This window comes from Puntigrus tetrazona, chromosome 20 (assembly GCF_018831695.1).
Source record: "Puntigrus tetrazona isolate hp1 chromosome 20, ASM1883169v1, whole genome shotgun sequence".
In the NCBI taxonomy this organism is placed as follows: Eukaryota; Metazoa; Chordata; class Actinopteri; order Cypriniformes; family Cyprinidae; genus Puntigrus; species Puntigrus tetrazona.
The window spans coordinates 3097444-3121990 of NC_056718.1; the positions used below are offsets into that span (position 1 = coordinate 3097444).

Sequence of the window (24547 nt, forward strand, 5' to 3'; positions counted from 1 at the left end):
ATTTGTGAAATGGCCTCAAGCCATTGGTAACAAATTGCAGACAGTTATGTTTTGGTACATGCTGCAGGCTGTATATTCAAAACTGCACAAGTTCACATGCATCTATTTGTTAGCCACAAAATAAAGTGTATCATTTTGTTAATTCAGGTCTCAAAGTCCAACCAGGCTCAACCGTGTTACATTATGCCAGTTTCTACAACATTTTTGGTAGTTACTATTTAAGGCTTCAGGCTATGTCTAAAATTATTGCATTTTCAAAAATTTTAATTTAGTAAAGATTTTCCAGATTGCCATTGATGGCTGTAAATTAAAAATAAATATTTGACTTAAACTCTTCTGTAAGGGTCTCTCCGAATTACTTTTGTCGTTTTATATCACACCATGTATGTTGGGATGTAATAACTCAACAACATATGTAATTTCAGTGAATTCTTATCAGTATCCTCAAATTAGAAAACATTATTATAAGATATAACAAGAGATTATACAGAGTCCGTTAGTGGGATTATTTTGATTATTTATATTGCAGCTTTGCAGCCAGAAGCAATCACTTTATTCATATACGCTACCAATAAGGAAACTTGAACAGCATCAATAGGGAGAATACAAATGGATAGGGATGTATAATGAGAAGATCAAACAATTTGTTTTTAAATGCAAAGATGGTCTTGTAATCAAATCGATGATAATTAAGTATAAATGAAGTGCCCCAACTACAAGCCAGAGGCACAACGGGCAGTAACTAAAACTCTATCTTATTACAGAATGGAGGAAAAAAATTAAGGCTCAGTTAGCTACATTCAAGTAAGAAATATAACTGCAAGCAGCAATTATGGAAGCAAGCACTTAAAGGAAAATGAAGAGCTACATCAGATCAAGTGCACACAAGCTGTAGTTTACATTTTAGGATTTAAACCTCTGGGTCAAGAGGAACAATGCGGGTTTCAGCCCTGGACGTGGAACACTGACCAGCTCTCTACCTCTTCAGGGATGCTGGAGGGTTCCTGGGAGTCGCCCAACCAACTACATGTGTTTTGTGGATTTGGGAGAAGGTACCCGACTGGGTCTCGTGGGTCCTGTGTGCTCTGGGAAGGGTGAGGCCTTGCTAAGGGCTGTCCCAATCCCTAAAAGGATCAGAGTAAGGAGCTTGCCCGCCTTGCCAGCATTAAAGCTGACTTGTCTTCTATGCATGCTATCTACAGGGCTGCCCTTTGTCAATGTCCTGTCTATTATTTTTATGGGACAGGATTTCTAGGCGCAGCCGGGGCCGGAGGGGGTCTGGGTTTGGTGACTACAGAATAGCTTCTTCTGCTTTTGCTGATGATGTGGTTCTGTTGGCTGGGCATCTGGCCAAGACCTACAGGTGTGCTGGGGCGGTTTGCAGCTGAGTGGTGGAAGCCGCTGGGATGAGAATCAGCACCTCCAAGTTCGATGCGCCATGGTCCTCAGGCCGGATATGGGTGGCCTGTCTCTCAGGTTGGCGGGGATTCCCGCCCAGGTGGAGGAGTTTTAAGTATCTTGGGTCTTGTCTACGAGTGAGGGAAGGATGGAATCCAGAGATCGACAGACCGATCGCGCAGCGCTTCTCTGGGGCAGCACGCGTCACTGCACTGGTCTGCCGCGGTGAAGAGCTGAGCTGAGCCGCAAGGCTGCTCTCGATTTACCGTCGCATTCGCTCCTACTTCCTCACCTATGGCCATGAGGCTGGGGTCGCGACCAAAGGATGAGATCTCGGATACAAGCCGTCAGCCGAGTTTCTCCGTGAGGGGTGTGGCTGGGCGCCTCAGAGATAGGGTGAGGAGTTCAGCCACCGGGAGGAGGCCCAGAGTAGACTCCGCTGCTCCTCCACATCAAGAGAGGCCAGCTGAGGTGGCTCAGGCATCTGTTCCGGATGCCTTCCAGGACGCCTCCTGGGCGGGAGGTGTTCCGGGCATGTCTCTGGGGAGAGCCCCGGGGAAGACCCAGATGACACTGGAGGGACTGCCCCCAGCTGGGCCTGGAGCGCCGGTGCCCTCCGAAGAGCTGGAGGAAGTGTCTGGGGAGAGGAGTCTGGGCGCCCCTGCGACTGTTGCCCTACGCACTGCCCGATGCTTTAAAGAAGGTTAAAGAAGTAGCAATATCAATCAAAACGCCAAAAATTCAATACAAACCACAAGTAATTTCATTTGTTGATCAATATTTTACTAATTAAAAATGCTATTAAATCAATTTGGTGTTTGAGCTGACTATGGCCTGACATAGTTTGGTGTCAGTATACAAATCATTGTCATTCCCATCATACTCCTCACCATGGTGTATGGGAAAATGGTTTTGTCTATCAACGTTAAAAATCTATAAACCATTCGTCAGATATGTGGTTTTGGGTGGAAATTTAATCAACAAGTTCGGCACCAGATCTGAAAAGTAGGTTTAGCAAAACGAAATATTAAAGCAGGAAGTTTCATTAATTATGGAAACATTGATATCGTTCTCAGTATAATCCAAAATCTATTAATACCAATAGGCAAAAATTTGGTGTAATAAAATTTCAAATTGCTTTTTAAGTTTTGACTACAAGATGTCACTGTTCTAAATGTTATAGACTTTAGACTATGTCTCTATGGTTTATGCAAAGCTTTAATGGTACACCAAATGTTTTGTAAAATGCAGTACTTTAGATTATACAGTACTGCCATCTTAAAAAAGTATGTGTAAGGAACTCTTGGTTTCTGTTAATTAATTAAATTACAGTTATCATTATCAACCTAATATCCTAATATTTCATATTTAATAAGAATTAATTTAGAATATATTTTGTATAAATTTTAAAGGAAGCTATTTTGTGCAAAATGTACTTTGTTATTATATACAGGCTACATTTAAAACAATTATTTAAAATGTGTCTATGCATCAAATAATAAAGACAGTAGTTAGACGGGTTTTTCTTTTTTCCTCAGCATTGTCTTTTGGATTATTACTGATGATCATAGATGGTAATGCTTTAACAGGCTCATCCAGACTAACGCACAGATCTATTTTGATATAAAGATGTTTAGTCCTTTGTCTGAAACCAAATATATTCATATATATAATTTTTTTTGTTGTGCACAGTGCAAGACTAGTAAGAAATTCCTGGTTGCTGCACATGCATTCTCTTTTAAGCACTGACTATATGGCTACAGATACTGGATATTAGGAAATAAAAATCGTGGCAATATTCTTGCTCATGTATATTGTAGCATTGCAACAGTGAGTGTTTAAGAACACTGCCCAATTGAGTGAAACTTTGACTGATACTCACTTGAGAATACATTACATAAACTGAATCTATAACAAGTTAATTTTTTTTTCTTTGCAGTGGTCACTTGTGGTCAAACACTTACAATTTGACAAAGATAGTGTAAAAGGAGGCATTTAACAAACCTCTAAACAAAAAAGGTCTATGTCATCAGGCTACATTTGACGTGGTGAAATATACTGACCTTTTAACATTAAAAGTACAAATTTGCATTATATATAAATTTTGTTTATGATTGATCTAGTAATGGAGCATTGTTGTAATGTATTTTACAACGAAGTAGAAATCCTACCAAGATACAGCAGCTTGATCATAAAGGCTGTTTATTGCAAAGATGTAAATTCGTAAAAAAGAGAGTCAACTGTGTCAGTGTAAATTTGTATTTAAAATATAGTATAAAAATATAGTTTAAATAAGTTTACTTGCTTGAGCAACTATATATATATATATATATATATATATATATATATATATATATATATATATATATATATATATATATATGTATATATATATCTCAAAAAATAATGATATGTTGATTTGTGTAAAAAGCTACGGATTGCAAATGTGTTCTGTGAAAAATTCTAAAAATTAATTTTAATTCTTTATGTATGGTATCATGATTTTGGATTTGTTTATTTTTTAGTTGCTCTATGAGATCCAGTCATCTACGGGTTCAGCAGTTGACAGCGTACAGCAATAGTACGCCTGCTGCAGCCTCCAGCAGAACAACACCTTGGTAACATTATTAAGTAAGACTTGTTTCCACCATAGTTTTTTTTTGTTTCACGAGGGCAAATAAGATATGTCTGAATTATTGAATGTTTAGTGGTTTAATTTTTATTGTGCATGCAGTCTTGGAAATGATATGGCCTGTTGTTCCGTAGGCTTGCACCTGCGCGAAAGCAAACTTACATCATCAATGCTGCACCTCCTGGAGCATCCTTACACCGCTGCAGGGTTGGCAGCAGCCACACCTTTGCAGGTATACATGTACACATTTTTATAAATAAAACCATGTTATATACAATCCTGAGCTTAAATATGAATTCCTCAGTCTAAAGTCTATGTTTTTCCATAGGTCCAGCTGTAGTGCCTCCTCAGCACTATGGAGCACTCATGGGGAGTGTATCCAGCCAACTCCTTTCCCAACAATCAGCTGCAGCTGCTGCCAGTCATTCCGCTGAACTAGCATGCCTAATCAGGTCCAGGACTGACAACAGGTTAATGACATCTTCAACATATAAAGTTTTGGTCACACTAGACTTTAAACGCATAAAATTTCTTTGATACTACAAATGGTGATGTCACACTGCATATAATAATACAATACACACAAAATAATAATAATTACTGGCAAAACTCTAAAGTATACAGGAGCTGCAGTTTTAAATGCATGTTCTTTAAATTCATGGCTGTGTGGATGACATATCTTCTGTTGAAGCCATAGTTTTGTGTCATACTATTTCGTGGAGTCGAGTTTGCCAAACTTGAACTTTGGAATGTAGCAAAAAAACTTTTTTTTTTGGTGTGAAAAATGTATGTAGTGACTGGCCCTTGCTTATACATTGTGTGATATTTACTTCTTAGGGGAGATTAAGCAGATGGCAAACTGTGCTGAACCAAGGCTTCATAACTAAAGCGCTTTCCTTAGTTCATTTAGAAAATTAAAGCAAGAAATGTGTAGGCTGGGAAATGCCATTAAATATATTTGCAATTGAAGATGCTTATACTGCATTAAGAAAGTTACAATAATCATGATTTTATTTACGGTAATCATGATTTTTAAAAAACTGAAAGACAGTACTGCTGCATTATCTTGCAAATCAACATGATTTATAGTGCTGTTGATAACTAAACTATTATTGACAGCAAATTCATTTAACACTTTTCTCCTTCACATAAAAATACTTCTTCAACTCAGGTTTGTTTCTTTAAGCCGCTATTAATTTTCAGTAGTTTTGTGAGTAGTTGTCTCAAATCTCGATTGGAGGGGCATTAGCCTGCAGAGCTTAGCTCCAACCAGCCCCAACACCACACCCTGCTTCTGGACATTTCTAGTGATCCTGAAGACCTTGGATTAGCAGGATCAGATATGCTCGATTAGGTTGAGTTAACAGTGCAGAGCTGTGGCCTCCCAACATTTGGAGTTCGAGACTACCGCTTTAGGCCGTGGGTATACACATCAGTGGATTTCTGTGCGCCTAGAATGTATCAACTCACACTGTAGAAGATAGCATGCAATGAAATGTGCTCATAATTTATGTGTTCACGCTGCACGTCAGAGGGTCGAGCGCTATTTATTAATTTGCTCACACTATATGTGGAAAATGCACAGGCTGCACTTGTGCAGCTAATGACATTATATCAAACAATAGCCAGAATCTTAAAAAAAACATATCACAATTTTAAACTGCCTATTAAATTACTATTATTATTATTAATAATATTATTATTATCATATTGGTAGTTCTATAATTAAATGTAGGTTTACTTCAAAAGAATTGTCATTTATTTCAATCAGAGGTGTGGATAAAAGCTACTTTGATTACCTCACTGAAAATTATTTAAACATTTAGATATATTTTAAGTAAATTAATAGGCCTATAATTAAAATGTCTGGGCTCCAAACACTGAATTAATACAGGAATATTCAAAGAAAATCTTTATCAGTAAACAGGGAATGCTAAGAATGTGCTTTTTTTAACATGTACCTAAATATCAGTTTTTTTGGGAATTATATATATTTATATATTTAGGCTTTATTAGATATTATAAGATACTACACAATACAACTCCTTATCTTTTGGTAATTTCATGATGCCGTAAACCTCAGTCAGTTTTACTTATCAGCGTAGTCGAATTGACTGGATTTGAAAATGTCTTCTCAGATTTTATTCATTCAGTTTGTAAAATCTTTGTAGATATGTACTTGTTTTATGGTTTAAAAATAAAATATTTCAAATTTTAGACATGTTTGTCTTTGTCATTGATTGCAAAATGGCAAACAATTGCACTAAAACTAAGAACGAAATTTACAGTGATTCAGATTTATCCCGTGATGAGCTATTAGGAGTTGCTGCACAAAAGTTTGTAGTATTTAAAGGGAAAGTTTAGGCAGTCGGGTTCATAGCCTCTTAGCTGTGCAATATCCTCACGAGAGAGGGGTGATTGAAATTTGATAAGGTCAGAAATTAATCTCGACCTTCCAATTGCCTGTCGAGATTTATCAGTTAAGGTTTTCCCTACACTGTGTACAAACTCTGCATGACAAATGACACCTAAAAAAAAAGCCAGAGTCAGGAAATCAGCCTAAAAATCAGATGAAAATTGCACAGTGTATGACCCGGTCTTAGAGGCTAGTGGTTTACTTCAGGTTGCATTGTAATTGCCCGATCCAGGTGATTCAGGCAGGGACCAATCAGCGACCTTTGACCTCTGGCCAGAGCCAATAGAGTCAGCAGGAGTCTTGCTGCAGCTGCTGCAACCTGCAGCACTCAGCCTTCACAGGCATGCCAGGTGAGTGCAGAGTGTTTTGACTTTGCCTCCTGTTTTATACTGTAGATAGTTTTGGGTCATTGTTCCTGACTTTTCCCTTTTTCCTTTCTTTTTTTCTACCTACTTTCCCACATCTCTGTTTTTAAAAAGATTACCTTTCTACTTTTAAATTAGTGTACCTCGAGGCGTAGAGCAGTTGTTTGCTTTATTTGCTCTTCTTTTACTTACTTTGAGGTTTTACTTTTACTTTCAAATTAGTAAGTAATTTGGTATCACTCGTTTATTTCAGTTCCACAACAGCAAAATGCAGCTATAGATAAGCTTATTAACAAAATGAGTCAGAATACACTGTATGCCCACATAAAAATAATAACTAACTCCAAAGTTTAGGTATATAAACTGACTGTGGAACCAAATAAGAATCGAATGTTTGACACTGCATACTTCATGTAATACAAGAATGTAATTGTTTGAAATGAGAAATTTCTAAATAAGAAATGTTAAGGCTTCACATTAATTATGTAGCAAACTCTAGAACCCTTATGGTTCTTATTTGTACACTTTATAGAATCTATTAAAATATGTGAAGTTATGCAGAAATTCTGTTTGAGATGACTGGGTCGAATCATGATTTATCTACTTCAAAGCATAGCATTTTATTTAAACAATTGGTTCAAATAGTGGTCTTTAAATCATCCGACTTACCTCAGCATATTTTGTATGTCTCCCATTTATTGCGCACCTGATCTAACTCATCAAATCCTATTAGCAGAATCTGCAACATTTAAAACTTGTTGTGTGACTATGAGAGTATATACAAAACAGGCAGGTGGCTAGGTGTCCCTAGGCTAGTTATGAGCCAAGGGATTCATATATGTAATCTATAGGGTGTACATATTAGCCCCATAGTTGCAGTTTAAATACTATTTTAACTCATAACATTTTAGATTTGCCTATTTTGCATTACACTTGTCTTTTCTCAAGTTTTATAACTTTATAACTCATTTAACTTAAATAACAGCAAGTTTGTCCATTAGCAGGGGGAAAAGTGGAAAAGTTTAGATATAAGCTAGGAGAATGGTGATAATTCTTCTTCAGAATATAAAATTATGGGATAATTTTGGAATTCATAGAATAAATGTAAATTTTATATATTTTAAATTTAAAAATTACATTTATAATGTGCATTTTTACATAGTTATATAGTATTATGGTATTATTACATAGAATAAGTAGTGTCTTGGTGAAACGATCTACTTAAAACAGTCTTTACTTTTCTTGATTAGGCTTAAGATGAGCAAAATTTGGTAATACAACCAATGATTGTTGATCACACGATGCATGCCTGGAGTTGGAATGATAAAAATGCTTTTTTTTTTTATTTTCATGTTCTTGTATTTAAATTATGAATTAACATTTCAAATACTATTACAGTGTGATTTGTGAGATGTTATTTCTTACATTTCTATGCAAACAATTAAATATATTTGTGTTTATATCACATTTATCAGCAGCACATCACACTAATGTGAGAATAGCTATATCTGCCTTTGATGTCATAGATATCTGTTCCAGAGGTCAGGAACTGATAGAACTGGTCTTATTTTACTGTGCTTATTTAACTCCCCACTCGCCACATTTCAGAGCATCTCAAACAAGCCTATTTTTCCCACCAGATAGTCTCCGCTCATAAAAATGTTATCACTTTGTGAAAAACAAAATAGTCATTAGCCTACATCTTATGTGTGGTAAAACCATGACTATAATGTATAGTGTGTGTTTCAAGGTTGCACTAGACTCATGACTGCAACAGCACATGTAAAGAAACACTGGAGGTAAAAGTTCTAAATGTTTGATTCTACATTACATGTGAAACTCTTTATTGAAACTTTTTCAAAACACACTTACAGGGTACATGCATGCATTGGAAATCTAGACTAGTGCATGCATTAATAAAATAACTTAAAATAGCCCCATGGCGCCCTCAGAGAACATGATGGTGTTTTTGTTCTGAATTAATTGCCTTTTTAAATTACTACAGTTTAGGTTTAAGATTTAAGTAACTGCACAACATTCCCAGCCTTCTTGTGAATTTCTCATTTGAAGTGCATCAAACATTTTAGTCGACATTTTGTTTATTATATAAGCAATTATTATGGAACTTCCAGTAAATATAGTTTGTAAAGTTTAATAAAAATATTCACATTTATGAGTCCAGTGCTTGATAGGAAACAAATATTGTTTTTAAAAACAGATTGTTTATAACCACTCAAAAATTTTGGTGTTGTGGTGCTGTGGGGATATTTTATGGAATATTGTCTACTGATATTCACTGGTGTATATATTAATAATAATATTAATTGCTATTAATAACTTATTACAGGTATATTTGTTTTCATATGTTAAACATAATAAATGTTGGCAAATGTGTGTAATATACTGTGTATTTTCATTACGGGTTTAGGCTCCAAAATTTCATGTAAGATGATATTAAAAAGCCCTTTTAAAGCCCTAAATCAAATTCAGCCGGTCTATAGAAAACCTGGACCCTGTTTGTTACAGGTTTTGATTAGGATACCAAGTTCTAGCACCGCGTTTACTAGTGATCAGATCGAGCAATTGGTTATGGGTCCTGGTGCTCGTGACTGCCTGGGTGGACCTGCTGTCCGGACTGGTCCAAACCCCTCTCCTCATCAGTAGCCCAAAGAGCAGCACGTTGAGGAATATGCTTGTTTTGCATTCTCTTTGAACTGGAAACCTTGTTTGGACTTAGTATTTAATATAATGTATCTGCCTTTTTTTATCTGTTGACCAAACTGATTTACATTTTGTTTTATTACATTGTTCTTTTTTTTGACTGCTTTCCATTATCTGTCTAGCTTTCGCAGCTGCATCTGCATCAGGTTCTGGTGCAACAGCATGCCTGGTCCTGCTAATGGTCTGCACTGTCCATACAAGGCATTCTAAGCAGCTCTCAACCTCAGCAGCAGCCACCCCACCCCAGTGGCCTTGGCCTAACCCTTCTATGCTCTGGTCTAGTGCATCCAGCCCTGTGAGCAGCCTCTGCTAGCCTCATACAAGCGCAGCGCTCCCAGTACCTCTCTGGTTTCCCAAGCACTGGTGGATCTCTGTGCGCAAAGGACTCTGTACTTGGTGCCTCTTTGTCTTCAGTTTGTTGTACCCATTTGCATTAATTAGGACTGTTAACAAAGTTTCTAATTAATGGATTCATGGGCACTAACACAGTCTATTATTTACGATATTATTATTAATATTTTGGAAGTCCTATCCTCACTGGCTCTGGAATACACATACAGACAAATCATGGCTAATATGAGGGGTGTGAATGCGATCAGTACTGACTTGCATGCATGTTATCATGTGCATCAATCTGAGTGCATTTGGGGAGGTCCTAAGACTGCAGCAGCGGTCACATGAGTGATGAAATTTTGATCATTATTTAGGCTAAGCATCAACATTCACAAACCACTGTTCCCTGCTATTTTAACCGAGAAGAATGCAAAACATGTTCAGAATCTACCATGGGACAACATGGGGTTTCAATAGCATGTGAGTATGGCAGAGAAGCACTTTGCCCAGTACACTGGAATGAATCGCTTGTTAACTGTACTTTTAAATATTTTAAATCTTGGGAAGTGGGTATTTACAGCCCTCTTTACAATGCATTGATTTACAGATGCATCACATTTGCCACTCAAGAAATGTACACGTAATCATCGCCAAAATGACGAAGATTCTGTGGTCTGTCGAGTTAGTACTTCAAATGCTATTAAACCATTCTGATTATGGTGCAATGTGGTGGATACAGTTTTTTCTATTTAAAATGCTAAAGCGTGCCAAAAAAGCGTGATATACTCTATAGTTCTGTTGCTTTTATATGAAAATAAATATGATGATCAAGACATGATGATCAAAGTGCTTGCTCTTAAATCCATATGAAATCCCTATTATCATCCATTTTACTTTAAAGTGAATTGTATGATACTCATTTTAAAGATCATTATTTGGTGTAAATACAATATGTTGACATGCTTCTTTAAATGTTCAAAAAAAAATCAAATACTGTACAATATTGTAACTCTTTATGCCCCAATTTCTTAAATGCTACATTTTCTACAAAGGCCTCCCTTCTGTCATGCATAGTCTGCTCTGATACAGCTGACCCAGTACACTGTAACTGGCTGAATACCTGAAGAGTATAGCCGGGAATGTAACGCCCCTTTCCATAATTGCGAACGAATGCTTTTTCAAAAATAAATGAAGACAGTTTAATTTAGTGCTAAATAATATATAGTTTTACTTATCAGTTCAAGCCCGACATGCACTCCCTTTTGTATTTTTCTTTAGGTTAATAAACTGGTTAAGTACATTAAAATGCATTAAACAAATTTGACATTTTGCTGTGTTGTTCTGTTGTAAGTAATCCTAATAATTCCAACTGCATATACATTTGGAAAGCCAAAGTGCTGCTTGTGCCTACAGATCTTATACTTGCAACAAACAGCTACATACTACTACTAACAAATTGGAAAAATAGAAATCATATGACCCTTTAATACACATGTATTTATAGAAATATGACAGCACCGCATATTCCACAAGATCATGACTGTCATAGTGTATGGAATAATCATGCATAATTTAACGATAATTGCTATGAAATTGATAAATATCACAAAAAGAATACAGCATCTTGGTTGTCCAAACCAGCTGTTCCATTTAAATGAAAAAAGTGCACAAATCATTTTGAATTATTTTTTGAATTATAATCAAGTGATTTAAGCATTTTGATCGTTGCTTCCAGTACTAATTTTAAAATTTAATTTAAATCTTCCATTTTTCGTTAATTATTATTAGGACAATAATTATAATAATTGTATATTGGTTGTACAAAATCTGCAATAATCGAAAAATTACTGTTCTAAAACAGAGATCTATGGCACATATATATTCATATTTTTGGTCATAAACTACAACTACTGGTAATTTTTATATTTAACAAAAGTTTTACATGTTTGCAGTTAATAAAGTTTCTGTAATGCTTGTTTTAGGAATGTGTTGGTGCTTGTTTTTGAAGTATTTTGTGAAATTCTTTTGTGGAATGTGCGCTTAATTGTCCTTGACAACATTCTGAAATTAACTACATTTTTCTGTTGTAATGGAATGGGCAGGAATCAGAAATTTGTAATTTGAATTTGCCTAGGTGAAATTTGCCAGAAATTTGCTTTATAAGGAACTGAATACATTTAGAGACGCATGGATTAGGCTGTCATAGCAGATCAGCTTTCAGTTGTTCCATCTTTCTTTCTTTCAAGGGAACCCCCTCACTGCACCACTGCATCAAGTCTCCACTTACCAGCAAACGCAACTCGTCGGGACTCCTGTTGGGCCGTGTAGCCCTGATCTGTATAAGCGTGCAGGGTGTAGTAGCTTGATACCCATTGGCCAGTCTTTTACAACAGTTTAGGATACTCTTCCCAGCCCCAATTGACTGACGCCTGGATACCCTCTGACACCTCCACCTCACTGCCATCCTCTCGCTGGGTCCTCATCCATCATCTGGGTATGATGTCTTAGTTCAATTTATACAACCAGAGGTTTTTCTGTGATCTTTATAATAAGTGGATCTTGCTATATTGCATTCTAAGCTGCTATCAACGGTTAAGCCACCAGAAGTGTTCGAGCAGCAATCTTACTTTTCCTTTACTGAAAAGGGCATCATTGATCAGCTAGAGGTTTGACCTAAAACTGCCTAAGTTCACTAGTCACACAAGATTTGTTTATAATATAACTTAGAATTCACAAGTGTATGTGGTAACTAATTTTTACTCAGATATTAACGTAAGTGTTTATGGTCCATTCGACAAGATAAGTGATTTATTGAACTGGATCTAACACAAAATAAATCTCTTCACAGCATTAGCCAAATAGTGATTTATATTCCTAGGATGTTTGTAATGTAAGAGTATGCAGGAGCCTCATTTGAATACCAGGAATACTAATATGATGGTGCAAATGACTTACTTTTATAAATGTAAATGAGCAATCCAGTTGTCTTTATAGATCACTGGTTTTTTTTAGTTCAATAATCACCAAGCAAAACCTAAACTGTCAGATACCCTATTTATAAAAAGTCCTTCGTTTAGTTTGGTTTAGCTTAGTTTTCAAAGTGTGTGGCATGCCTACCAGCAGTGGTATACGATTTTCAGGAAAACTATACAAGGTGAAGAAACTCTTAAGCTCAAAATCCTGTTTTTCTACCTCTCGTACTCTTCTTAGGTGGTCTGACTAATGGCAGTGGTCATATTTCAAGCTGCACCGGGAGCAGAAGCAAAATACAGGAGTTCAGGCAGTACCTCCAGTCTTTTTAGCTCTATGTCAGCTCTTTCCCCACCACTTGTTTCTCCACAGCAGCCGGGCCAGACGTCATGCCTCTGTGGACGAGCCGCTACTACAAGACTTCCAGGAATAATCGCTTCTAACTCTGCAGCCAGGACTCACCTGGTCACATGGTAGAGTTCTCTCAAGACCAGCATGGATCCAGGTCTTAATCCTCCCAGTGTATACATATACTGGATTTTTTTTTTTTATTCCATTTTCCAGTATTGATAAAATGTAGAAGATTACCTTACTACCCTGAAAATAAATTAATTGTCTTGAAATGCTTTAGAATCACATTACTTTTAATACCTGTATTCATGAGAGTTTTTTTTATATACATCTATAGATCCCGTATCTACTTATTAACTAGTATGCTGTAAATGTTTTTTGCAAAAATAACAATTGAACACACAACATTACTGTCATATGAAATAAATGTCCTAGAAAAATTATTTTCTAAGGAACTCTCAACATTGCAGTAAATGGTCAAAAAAATAAATTAAGAATGACTTTACTTGAATATTCCTTTAAATTTCCTTTACTTTTCTTTTTCAACGCAGGTTTATTCCAGCAAAGCTAGAACGTGCAACCCCCGCAGAGAGACAGATGGTGTTTGGGGAGATCCTACAGGCTGCTTACCAACCCATGACTTGATGTCTTTGGGAATCCATGCCATACAGGAAGTTCTTGAGGTAACACTTTAAGAATTCAACTGCCAATGTTCAGGATCGCATTTCTAGGATATGCATTAGTCAGGTGCTCAATGCTTCCCCATCAGGTTTCCACCCATCAGGTTTTTTTATATGTAAACATGGAAAATGTTACATTTTGCCAGTAAACACTGACACATAATACTAATGTCTCTTTTTGTATGCTAGATGTGAATGCAGATTTAAATGTTTTTATGTATACACTAAGTCCATTTTTTTAACCTTTAAACATTTTTATAAGTTTCACTAATATTTATTTATATATTTGTACTAAATTAAAATAACTGCTTTTGTTTTAAAAATAGCAATTTATAAATATTTTTTGCATGTGTTACTCTCCCATCTCGCAGTCCCTTTTCCTCAAATGGTTGCCCCTGAAACTGTAAATTAAAGTTCTTAAAATGAATTATAAATGTACATATTGTGCATTTTTTTTGTCTTTAAGAGTAACTGATTTCTCTGATTCTCTACTACAGTTTGGCAGTGCAGATCAGAAACTGGCACTGGAAGGCCGTATCATTGTATGTGTTGCCGCTGGCTCTGGAAGTAACATGGATTGCTCAGTAACTGATTCAAAAAGCTCTGGAATCCATCTCTTCCATTCAGCAGGTAATTGTGGGTTTACTTTGTGTTTTCTTTGCACGTTACACATTAAACCATGATGTTAGGCATTGCATTCATTGCGCAGGACTCAAGTATGTTTACATCTGTAGTTGGAATTAGTTTGCCCCAATTATATGTTTTGGGCATTCCGGTATGTGTTTTAATTATACAGTGATGTAAACAAAATACAAATAAATTTTTAAAAGGAAGTTTTAATGTGGAGTCTCTTACATTCCTTCTTACCTGCCTGTATGTCACAGTTACACTGATGGGCCATTAGGGAGAGAGGCGCTTTGCCCCTCAGGTGAGAATCACTGAAAATGAATGGCCATAGTCACTTCCACTGCATACAGGCTTTTAATCTACAAAACATGTCTTTTAAAAATTTAAATCAATATATTGTTTTTTCTGTGAATAAGCAGTGAATTATTTTCACATCAGTTTAAAGCAAGTATTTTAGCCTACAAGACTGATTACTCTAATGCAGAACTATTCAGTATGAGTTTTATGGCTACATTTTTTCCCCCCAAAGCTTACAAAACCATACATATTTTTTTCTAGAAATGCAGACATGTACATTCATCTTTTTCACATATTATTGTAGCACAGTTTGTGCTGAAAAAAAATTACATGTTGACCAATAGTGTCTTATAAGTAGCTGAAATAAGCACAAATGTGAGGGAATGTCAAAACATCTCAAAGGGCCCCAAAATCACTTCAGACCCCAGAGTTAAATCTACATGTATTAAAATCATGTGCTGAAATATGTCAGATCCGTTTAGAAATGGTGGTAGTTCTCAGAATTACAGAGTGAGGTGATTGATGTGATGTGAGATTTAATTGAAGGTTTTGTTTTTTTTTTTTTTTCTTGTATGTCAGAGTGACATTGTGCAGGGAGTTGGAGCGGTCACGTGCTGAAATGTGTCAAGGATCCAGAGCGGAAATCATGTGGTGCAGAAATGTATTGAGTGTGTCCAGCCCCAGGCTCTTCAGTTCATCATCGATGCCTTTCAGGGGACAGGTATTAGCTCCACAGATACTCAAAAGACCAAGAAACAGAATTTACAAATGTGGCAGTGGCAGACCAGATGTTTATTAATTTTATTGCATATCTGTTTAAAAACTTCCAAAAACCTTTGTAGTCCACTTTAGTCCATATTAAATTAAAAGAAATACTAACTGCTAGTTGGCCACAATACTACTTAAAACAACAGTTTACCTTATTAGTCTGATTCTTCATTACATTAAGGGCCAGGGGTCTGTATTGAGATATACAGCTACTATGAAAATACTGGATATGTCATACCATAAATAAATGTGTATTATTATAAAATTAATTAAGCTTCATTGCAGGTTCATTTTCTTGCTTTCCCCAACCTAGGCAGGCAAAATAGTGTACTTATTATGTACAACTTGTATGTGCTGGTGTTGCCTAATGAACTGTTATTACATTATATTTAAAATATTAAAATTATCTTTCAGTATAATAAATCTGACCACAAAACATAGCAATGGATTAGTATAATATAAGCTACATTAAAAGAAAAAAGGCTACATTGTAAAATTTTATTTATTTTTTTATTTTAAAAATATTTAGTAATTCTGTAATTACAACCTGCTTCATCAGTTTTTCATTATATTCTTTTTTTTTGTTTTATGATCATTGTTAAGAACATTGTTATTATTATTATTATATTCTAATTTGTTTTGGCTTCCTTAAACACCACTGTGAGATATCATTTAGACTGAGACAGTATATCACAAATAATAAGTGTTGAGTCTAGGGCTGTGCAATAAATATCAAATGATATATTTATGACCGTCTCATCAGTAAAGCCGGTTCCTTGATTAGTGATAAATCTCCATTACCTGTTTTCAAATGGAGTGACAGTTAATACACACAGTATAGCTTTCAATATATATTACTGTCTCAGTCTAAATTATGTTCACAGTACTGACAAGATCGCTATATTGTGCCATATATTGCCCAGTCCTAGTTGAGCCTTTAAAGTTTACATAAAGTACTTTTTTCTGACTTAAAATGTACAATTTTCCAAAAAAAAGTTTCCTTTTTCCCCCCAAATCTTCAATTGGCTGTTAAACATCACATCATGGATTTTTAAAGGTTTTTTGCCTCTCTGCTTGTAGGTGTTTGTTTTGTCCACTCATCCGTATGGCTGCAGGAGGTGATCAAGCGTATCCTGGAGCACTGTACCCAGGAGCAGACCCTACCCATCCTGGAAGAACTCCACCAGCACTCAGAGCAGCTGGGACAGGTATGACTTTCTGAATGTGTCATCCAGGAATTTTAGGAATCTCTGAATTCTACTACTGTTGCTATAGTTAGTTTCTTATTGTGTGGCCTCTTTTCATTTTTCAAAATATATTCTCAGTAGAAAATGTCAGAATTTAATTAACTAACTTTTCAAAGGAGGCCAACATTGCCAGCTACCTTCTAAGAAGAAGCAGTTTGCACATAATATATTTTTGCATTCCACAACTCTACATATTTTATTTTTGCATTACTTTATAAACATATGCTATGCAGACTTTGAGTGTTGTGCTTCCATTTAATACAGAATTCAAAAGCAAGTCACAGTATAAAAAAACAGCGCTGAAGTTAATCGTCTCAGTCTTGCTTTCCATTCCATTGCCCTGTCTAGCTTTTTTTCAACAAAAAATGTTCTGTATAAATGGCTCTTAAGTCTGCATCCAAACATCCAAACAATGCTTACTCAAAGGCATGCAAGACCCGCTAATGGTCTATTAATTTCAGTGCAGTGTTAGCATGTTGCTGAGCTAACGCAACTCTGCTTTTAAAGGCCCTGCAGAATGCTTCAGTTGTATTTTCTTATTGAACCTGAAACTTGGGGGAGAATAATTACTGAAATTTTGTGTGTATGTTTTAAATTGCCAATAACTTTTGTTATTAGCTAAATCATTGTTTACTGTTAGAAACAGTGGTGCTATTAAGAAGGAGGAAAATGCCATTTTATGAGTTTTATTGGGCTAAAACTTGGTATAAATAAGGGATTTTATTTTGAAATGTATTTTATCTGTTTAAACTTTTCTTGAAGTTCAGTAACCCACTTAATTATTTGAAATAGAGAACTGTTCTGCTTTTGCTTTATTCTTGCATTATTAAATACATACATGCAAAAACAGGTAACCTAACTTGCTGTCTAGTTTTTGTATTTTCATACTTTGTGCTTGCGGTGTCTATATTTTTTTCCTTATTTGGTAACTCATCCCTTTTTGTGTGTGAAATGTATTCTTATTTTATATAATTTTATTTATTTTTTAAGATTAGGCACTTTATACAGATAACTACACTTTGTGCAATGTTTTTTTCTGTGTGAATGAAAAGGAGGCCATGCAATGAGAAGAGCTTAGGGTTGTAGTACTTTGTGGGATAGGGTGGAGGTGATTGCATGATGTTTACTGCATGACTTGTTTGTTTGTTTTTTTTTACTTTTTGCCTACTTTGAAGTTACATTCAATTGCTTTGAAGGATTATGTCCAGTTAGATGTGCTGATGGATTTTTATGATGCAAAACGTTACCCACCCCTTGCCCCCCCTCACTTATTTTATCTAGAAGTATCAAGGCGTTTCATTGGAGATGGCCCCCAAAACATATTATACAGTGTCCAGCGATGCACTGTTCAAAGGTCAAATCACGCGCCTTCCTCCCCACTCACAAGAACCTCCTGGCGTCTCCTCATCAACCTTCTAACCAGCCTGTTTAACACCTAGATGCTTCTCCAATTGCTATTTGCATTGCTGGGTTCTTTTCACTCACACTTTACCTTGCACAACTTTCTTCCTAAATGGCTGCCACATCTCTACTTTCTGCATAAAATCCAATCCTAATATCTTATAAACCTTATTTAGTGTGGACAATTAATTTGACACAAGCAAAGCTGTGAGATGTAAGAGTATATAGTGGTGTCTCAGAACCAGAACTTTGGTAGTCTGGAAGTCAATACCATTAAAATGTCAAGATGCTGTTACAAATACAAATGAACTAAACTATATCATAGGAGTGAAGTAACTTTTTAATTTATGATACTATAGCAAAAAAAGTTAAAAACTATTTAAACTTAAAATGTCTGATTTGAAGCTAATTGTATGTAAATATGACATTAAAACATGCAACTTGTACCCAACAAATATTAGTTACCTTTTCTTAGTCAGTGTTGCTGTCAGTTAATCATCATTTACGCTGCATGTCTTAATGCACACATCTATTTGTGCACTTTTTTTCTCTATCCCATTTGTTACTGTGGTCATTTACATATCTGCAGTTTTAGAAGATGCCTTGCATGTTTAAATGCTTAAGTTTGTGATGCACATGTAAGAAATAGACAACATCACAGACACCCAGGGTGATTCAGCAGTCCATATTGTCATGTCCTAACATATTTGGAGAACTATCGTCTAACCCTCACAGCCCTGTTTGCTGTCAACCAACTAAATAGGGACCGTTTTCTTAATAAGGTCTGTTTCCATCTTTTAATTAATTTTTTATCTCTGTGTAATAATTTTCTCTTTCTGCTCCACCCAGAGCACCTCAGACCAGCCACTTGATTTGTGATGTGCATCCAAAATAGTTGAATTAATCTTGTGCAAATAAACCTACCCAAAACAATAAAGTAGTGACCTCTCCTTCAAATTTAAGGGAAAGTTAGGATAGATAAATAGTTTAGACTGAATCCCACAATTTCTGATATTGGCATTTGCTTTTTTGTCACCTTCCAAATGAATGTTGGTGTGTCTGTATTTGAGTGGGTGTTGTGTAGTTTCGTATTGGGCACTTTACAGAATACCAATTTTTAGGATAATTGCTTAAAGTGGGAGTATTAATACATCAGTGACTAAATTTAAAACACCCCATTGAGGGCCTGTCCTTATTTAAGGTCAGTTGTTTTATTGTGAGGGTATGTGATTACCTTGTTATACTAGTACCTTGTTATACTAGAATTTCATATATAGTTCTGTTTATTAATTTCTGAGCTGTTACAGTAATATTATGTATGTTTTTTTTCCCCTCCTACTGTCCTCTGCCTGCAGGATCAATATGGTAATTATGTGATCCAGCATGTTTTGGAGCATGGACGTCCAGAAGACAAGAGCAAGATAGTGGCGGAGGTCAGAGGGAAGGTTCTGGCTTTGAGCCAGCATAAATTTGCAAGGTCAGGAAATCTGAGTGAACTGTAATCTCATAAAAAAATGCTAATGCATGTTTTTGGTCTCTGTAATTGTGATTTATAAAATTTTTTTCAATTATTCTAAAACGTGTCTTAATCAACTAAAATCAAATTTGGAGGACCAACTTTAATATACACGTTGTTAATAAAGCATATTATGTACAAACAAAATAGTAGAGCCCAAAATTTGCACAGAATGTGCAAAGATTCACAATAAAAATAATGAATTAAAGTAGAGATATTGAAAAACTAGATTAGGTATTTTAGTTAACAACTTAAATGCTTATGCAATTAAGCACACCATGTGGTCAGTGCATCAAGAGTAACCACTCTCATACATCTTCAGGAAAAGTGCTACCAAACCACTTCTGAAACAGAAACAACATCAGAAGCATCTTACCTGGGCTAGGGAGAAAAGAATTGGACTGTTGCTCAGTGGGTCCAAAGTCCTCTTTCAGATAAATGTAAATTTTGCAATTTATTTGGAAATCAAGGTCTTGAGTCTGGTGGAAGAGAGTCTGGAGAGGTACAGAATCCAAGTTGCTCAAATGTATGAAGTTTCCAAAGTCAGTAATGATTTGGGTTTCTCTGATGTCTGCTGATGTTGATCCATTGTTTTTAAGTCCCAAGCCAATGCACCCATCTGTCAGGAGATTGTGGAGCATATTAAGCTTCCAATTTATGGAGCTGCTGATTTCATTTTCCAGCAGTATTTTAGCATCGTCCCACATTCAACAAACTACTTAAAGTGGTTTTGACACTAAGATATTACTGTGCTTGTTTGGCAGCCAACACATTCAATAGTGCCTCAGCCGAGCCACAGGCTAATTGCTTCAATGCCACTCCTCACTGATCCTGTCATTTGTGCTAAAGAGCCCCAAACTTGAACACTCTTGTTTTGCAAATCCTTTTTTGATCGATATTGGGAAATATTTTTGAAATACTGGATTTTTGACTTTTTATGAGCTGTAAGCTCTAATCATCAAAATTAAAATGTATACATTTGAAATTATTTACATGTAATGAATCCAAAATATATGAAAGTTTAACTTTTGAAATAAAACTATATCCTTTTACTATTACCTGAATTTGGCCTTTTTATTAAATCACAATGTTTTCTTAATGATTTTCTATGGAACAAAAATTCCAAATGCACAATTTTGCATAATGGACAATGTAGTGCATTGTTAAAGTTCTAGCCACATCTGCTTTTTGATGTGTCAGTATCACACCTTAGCAATTTTGCAGTTTGGGCTTTTATCATCACTGTCTTACTGCATTACGTCCCATGAAGTGTTTTCTTTACAAAGTTTTATATTTTATATTTGAAAGAAAATGTAATAACAGTAATATCCCCAAATTAACACTGCACTTTAACAGTGTTTGTTGGGTTTTTTGTGTTTGTGTATGTGCTTTTTGAGTTTTGTTAAAGTAATTTTGTGTAATTTATTAAGTAAATAAGATATTATATAAAGATTCCTTTTAGCCATTTTTCCACCTCGAGCTGAACCGTTCTCTTTGCATAACCATTCTATTCCACACCGATCCAAGCTGGTACAGTTATGGCATTGTTTTCCACTGATCAAATGTTCTATTTAGTTGTTACTGTGGTAACACAGATGTTTACATATTATATGAAGTGTAAACAACCACTGCTTTATGGAGGATGGTTAGAAAATTTTTGTTAGATTTTATTACTAATTTGAGTTTACATTGCTCAAAATAGCGCACTTAGCAAGCTATGGAGAAACTTGCTGCCAGGCACAGTATCAGATCCTGATTGGCAACGTTGCTCACTCTACCAGCATGGTTCAGCACGATTTTCTAACCATGCAAAGAATTTTAGGCGAGAGCGTTTACACAACGGAGACACAACTGGAACTGTACCTGACAGTTTTTAGAACAATTCGGCCAGAAATTTTAAGAGTGTCTTTTGGTCATCTAAATTTTTTTCTGTTATTTTGTTTGTCTCTTGTAGTAATGTTGTAGAGAAGTGTGTGATTCATTCTTCCCGTGCGGAGAGAGCACTGCTGATCGATGAAGTCTGCTGTCAGAAGGATGGCCCTCATAGTGCCCTCTACACCATGATGAAGGACCAGTATGCAAATTATGTAGTGCAAAGAATGATTGACATGGCTGAACCTGCCCAGCGCAAGATCATCATGCACAAGGTATAAGCACAGAATGCTGTTGCATAATTAAAATAATGCAGTCATCACTGGCAGTATTTTTAAACCATTGCTGTTTCAATTTTAGATTCGGCCTCATATTGCCACTCTCGTAAATACACATATGGAAAACACATCCTGGCTAAGTTGGAGAAGTACTACATGAAGAGTGGATCAGACCTAGGTCCTATTGGGGCCCCACCAATGGCCTAATGTAAGAGCCTCCCATCCAACCCATGTCCCTTTCCCTCAAAACCACATCTGTTATGGGCATCTCCTCCCATGGAGTTCATACCCAAGGGGATTTACCCAAAGAAAAGGAAAAGAATAGAAGTTGGCCTCACCTAATGCTGAGACGTCTGATGAGTCGCTGATGCAATTCCTGGTGAAGTCCCCATTGTTACCTCCACCACCCCCCACTCGAGAGTGCATGGTCTATAAGCTGTTTCCTGGGTAAAGCACAACACCCTTGTTCATGATGTAATTGATGTAACTGACTGTTTCCTTCTTTCTTTTCTAGTATATATCTTGTACATTTTTTTACCTTGTACATTCTCTGTAGAAAAAATGTTTGCCGAAAATTTACAGTTCTTACAATATACACCAGCAAGTGACTTTATAAGGCCAAACTGAGTGATCCTTTTTAAATTAACTTTATAGTCTCTTTTTGTTTTTTTTGGTTTTTTTTGGTTGTTTTTATATCCATACTTCTTGATGGCACATTCACAAATAGTGGTACATTTAAGCCCTGTTTTAGCCTGATGGTACACATGCCAAAGCTGCTGATGAAAAATAATGAACCAGTCAGCTTGATCATAAAAGTCTTGCTTGTAGGTGAGCACTTTTATCTGCCGTGCCATTGAGTTAGTTGCGTTAAGATACATTCTCAACCAATCATACAGCTTTTCTTTTTGAAGTGGCTTCAGTTTCCATCTATTTTGTTCTTTTCCTGAATCATATGCATACGGTATTTGATTAACTGCTTTTGTTTGTTTCTTTTTGTTTTTTTAAAGCTTGTGTTTGCAGTGTACTATACATCCCACTGACCAAGTCTGTTGCACACTTATTGTCTTGTTTCGAATGAATTTTAAGGACACCAGTGCATCTGCCATTGTACCCAGATATTAGTTATGGAAAAAATATGGATTTTTTTATTTTTTTATTTTAGGGTGCGTGGGAGGTATGCAAGGTGTGCAGGAAGTAGAGAGATTTGGCATGCTGTGTCTGGATTTAATGTTTTAATGAAATAATTTTTTTTGTCATCATGTTTGTGAAACATCTGTTGTAGTTGTTTTTTTTTTTGTTTTTGTTTTTTGAACACTGCCTAGAAATGGTATGGATGGACTGATTATCATCTCTTTACATTGTAATAGCTTAGGCAAAATGTATAGCATCTTCATGTACAAGTACAAATATTAAATTGTTGCTGTTTTTTGGGTGTGGGGGAAGACGGCAGTTGGGTTATAGATGATGCTCTCATGGGCAGGCGAAGTTGGTAGGTGATGTCCCTGTCCTTGGAGTCATCCAAGGACGTTTGGCTTTGGAGCAAGTAGGACAGATTTGATTTCATGAACGTGAGACATTGCGGGGTAGGAGCAAATGTGCAGCATTCAGAAGTGTAGATTGAGAATGTGCAAAAGTATACTTTTCAGACAATGGACTTGGGTTGCCGTCTTCTGCTGCACAGTTTTTCTGTATGGCTAATATATTAATGGCTTTTGTTCCTTTGCTTCATATGAATAAATGTAGAATACATGTAGTATATGTGGAGTTATTAAGTGTAAGTTTATTAGTTAAATAGAAGAAAATCTAGTCGTGATGTTGGACAGGCCTTGCTAAATTGCATAGTGATTTGCTTTTATTTTGTCTGTACAGTTGTACATTTGTAAACGTTAACGCTGTAAATGGAATGTCTTTTACACTTTTGGGGAAGAAAAATCAAAAATGTGCATTTTGATGTGTAATATTCATCACTCCTTTCCCTTTGAATATAATGTATACAGTTTTCTTGGAACAAGCGTTATTTTAAAAACAAAAGCAAAAAAAAACTTTTTATGCGTCACAATCTCAAGATGGTTTTGTTTTTAATCAGTTCTTGGAAAGGTCAGCCTCTTTATGTACCTGGAGCAATGACAACTTCTGTTAACATGGTCATTTTGACATGTGGCAGTTGAATAAAATAACTACAAATTTATGAATTAAAAAAAAAACAAACAAACATGGGGCTGTCTTTGGTTCTACCTGCTGCCATGGAAATTTCACAGGACAGGGCAAGAATTATTTTTGTATAAAGGAGTGCTGTATTTTGGAGCAGCCACTAACTTGTAAGCAAAGTAATTGTAAGATATTGTCAATTATATAAATATGAACATATGAGTTTTGTCACACTGTCAAAGTCATGTACATTTTCAGGTGGCCTTATGTACATTTCCAGATGTTAGATGAGAAAATAACTTTTTTTTTTTTTTTTTTTGAACAGAATTGTGACTATGTATGATTAAACTGTTCTTCTAACATTTGAGTTTAGTGTCTGATGTTTTTATTTTTCATTTTAAATACATTACACTCACTGCAAACTCATTGACAGCTGAAAGGAGTATTCTTCTTTGAAATGTGACGTGCTGTTCTCACAAAATATTAGAATAGTTTAATTCAGCTTTCCTACTTTGTATGGTAAAAAT

At 35.7% G+C, this 24547-nt stretch overlaps 1 pseudogene; it reads left to right on the forward strand.

Moving 5' to 3' along the window:
* The first annotated feature begins 1698 nt into the window (after positions 1–1698).
* On the forward strand, positions 1699–22639 carry LOC122324801 (annotated as a pseudogene).
* The last annotated feature ends 1908 nt before the right edge of the window (positions 22640–24547 follow it).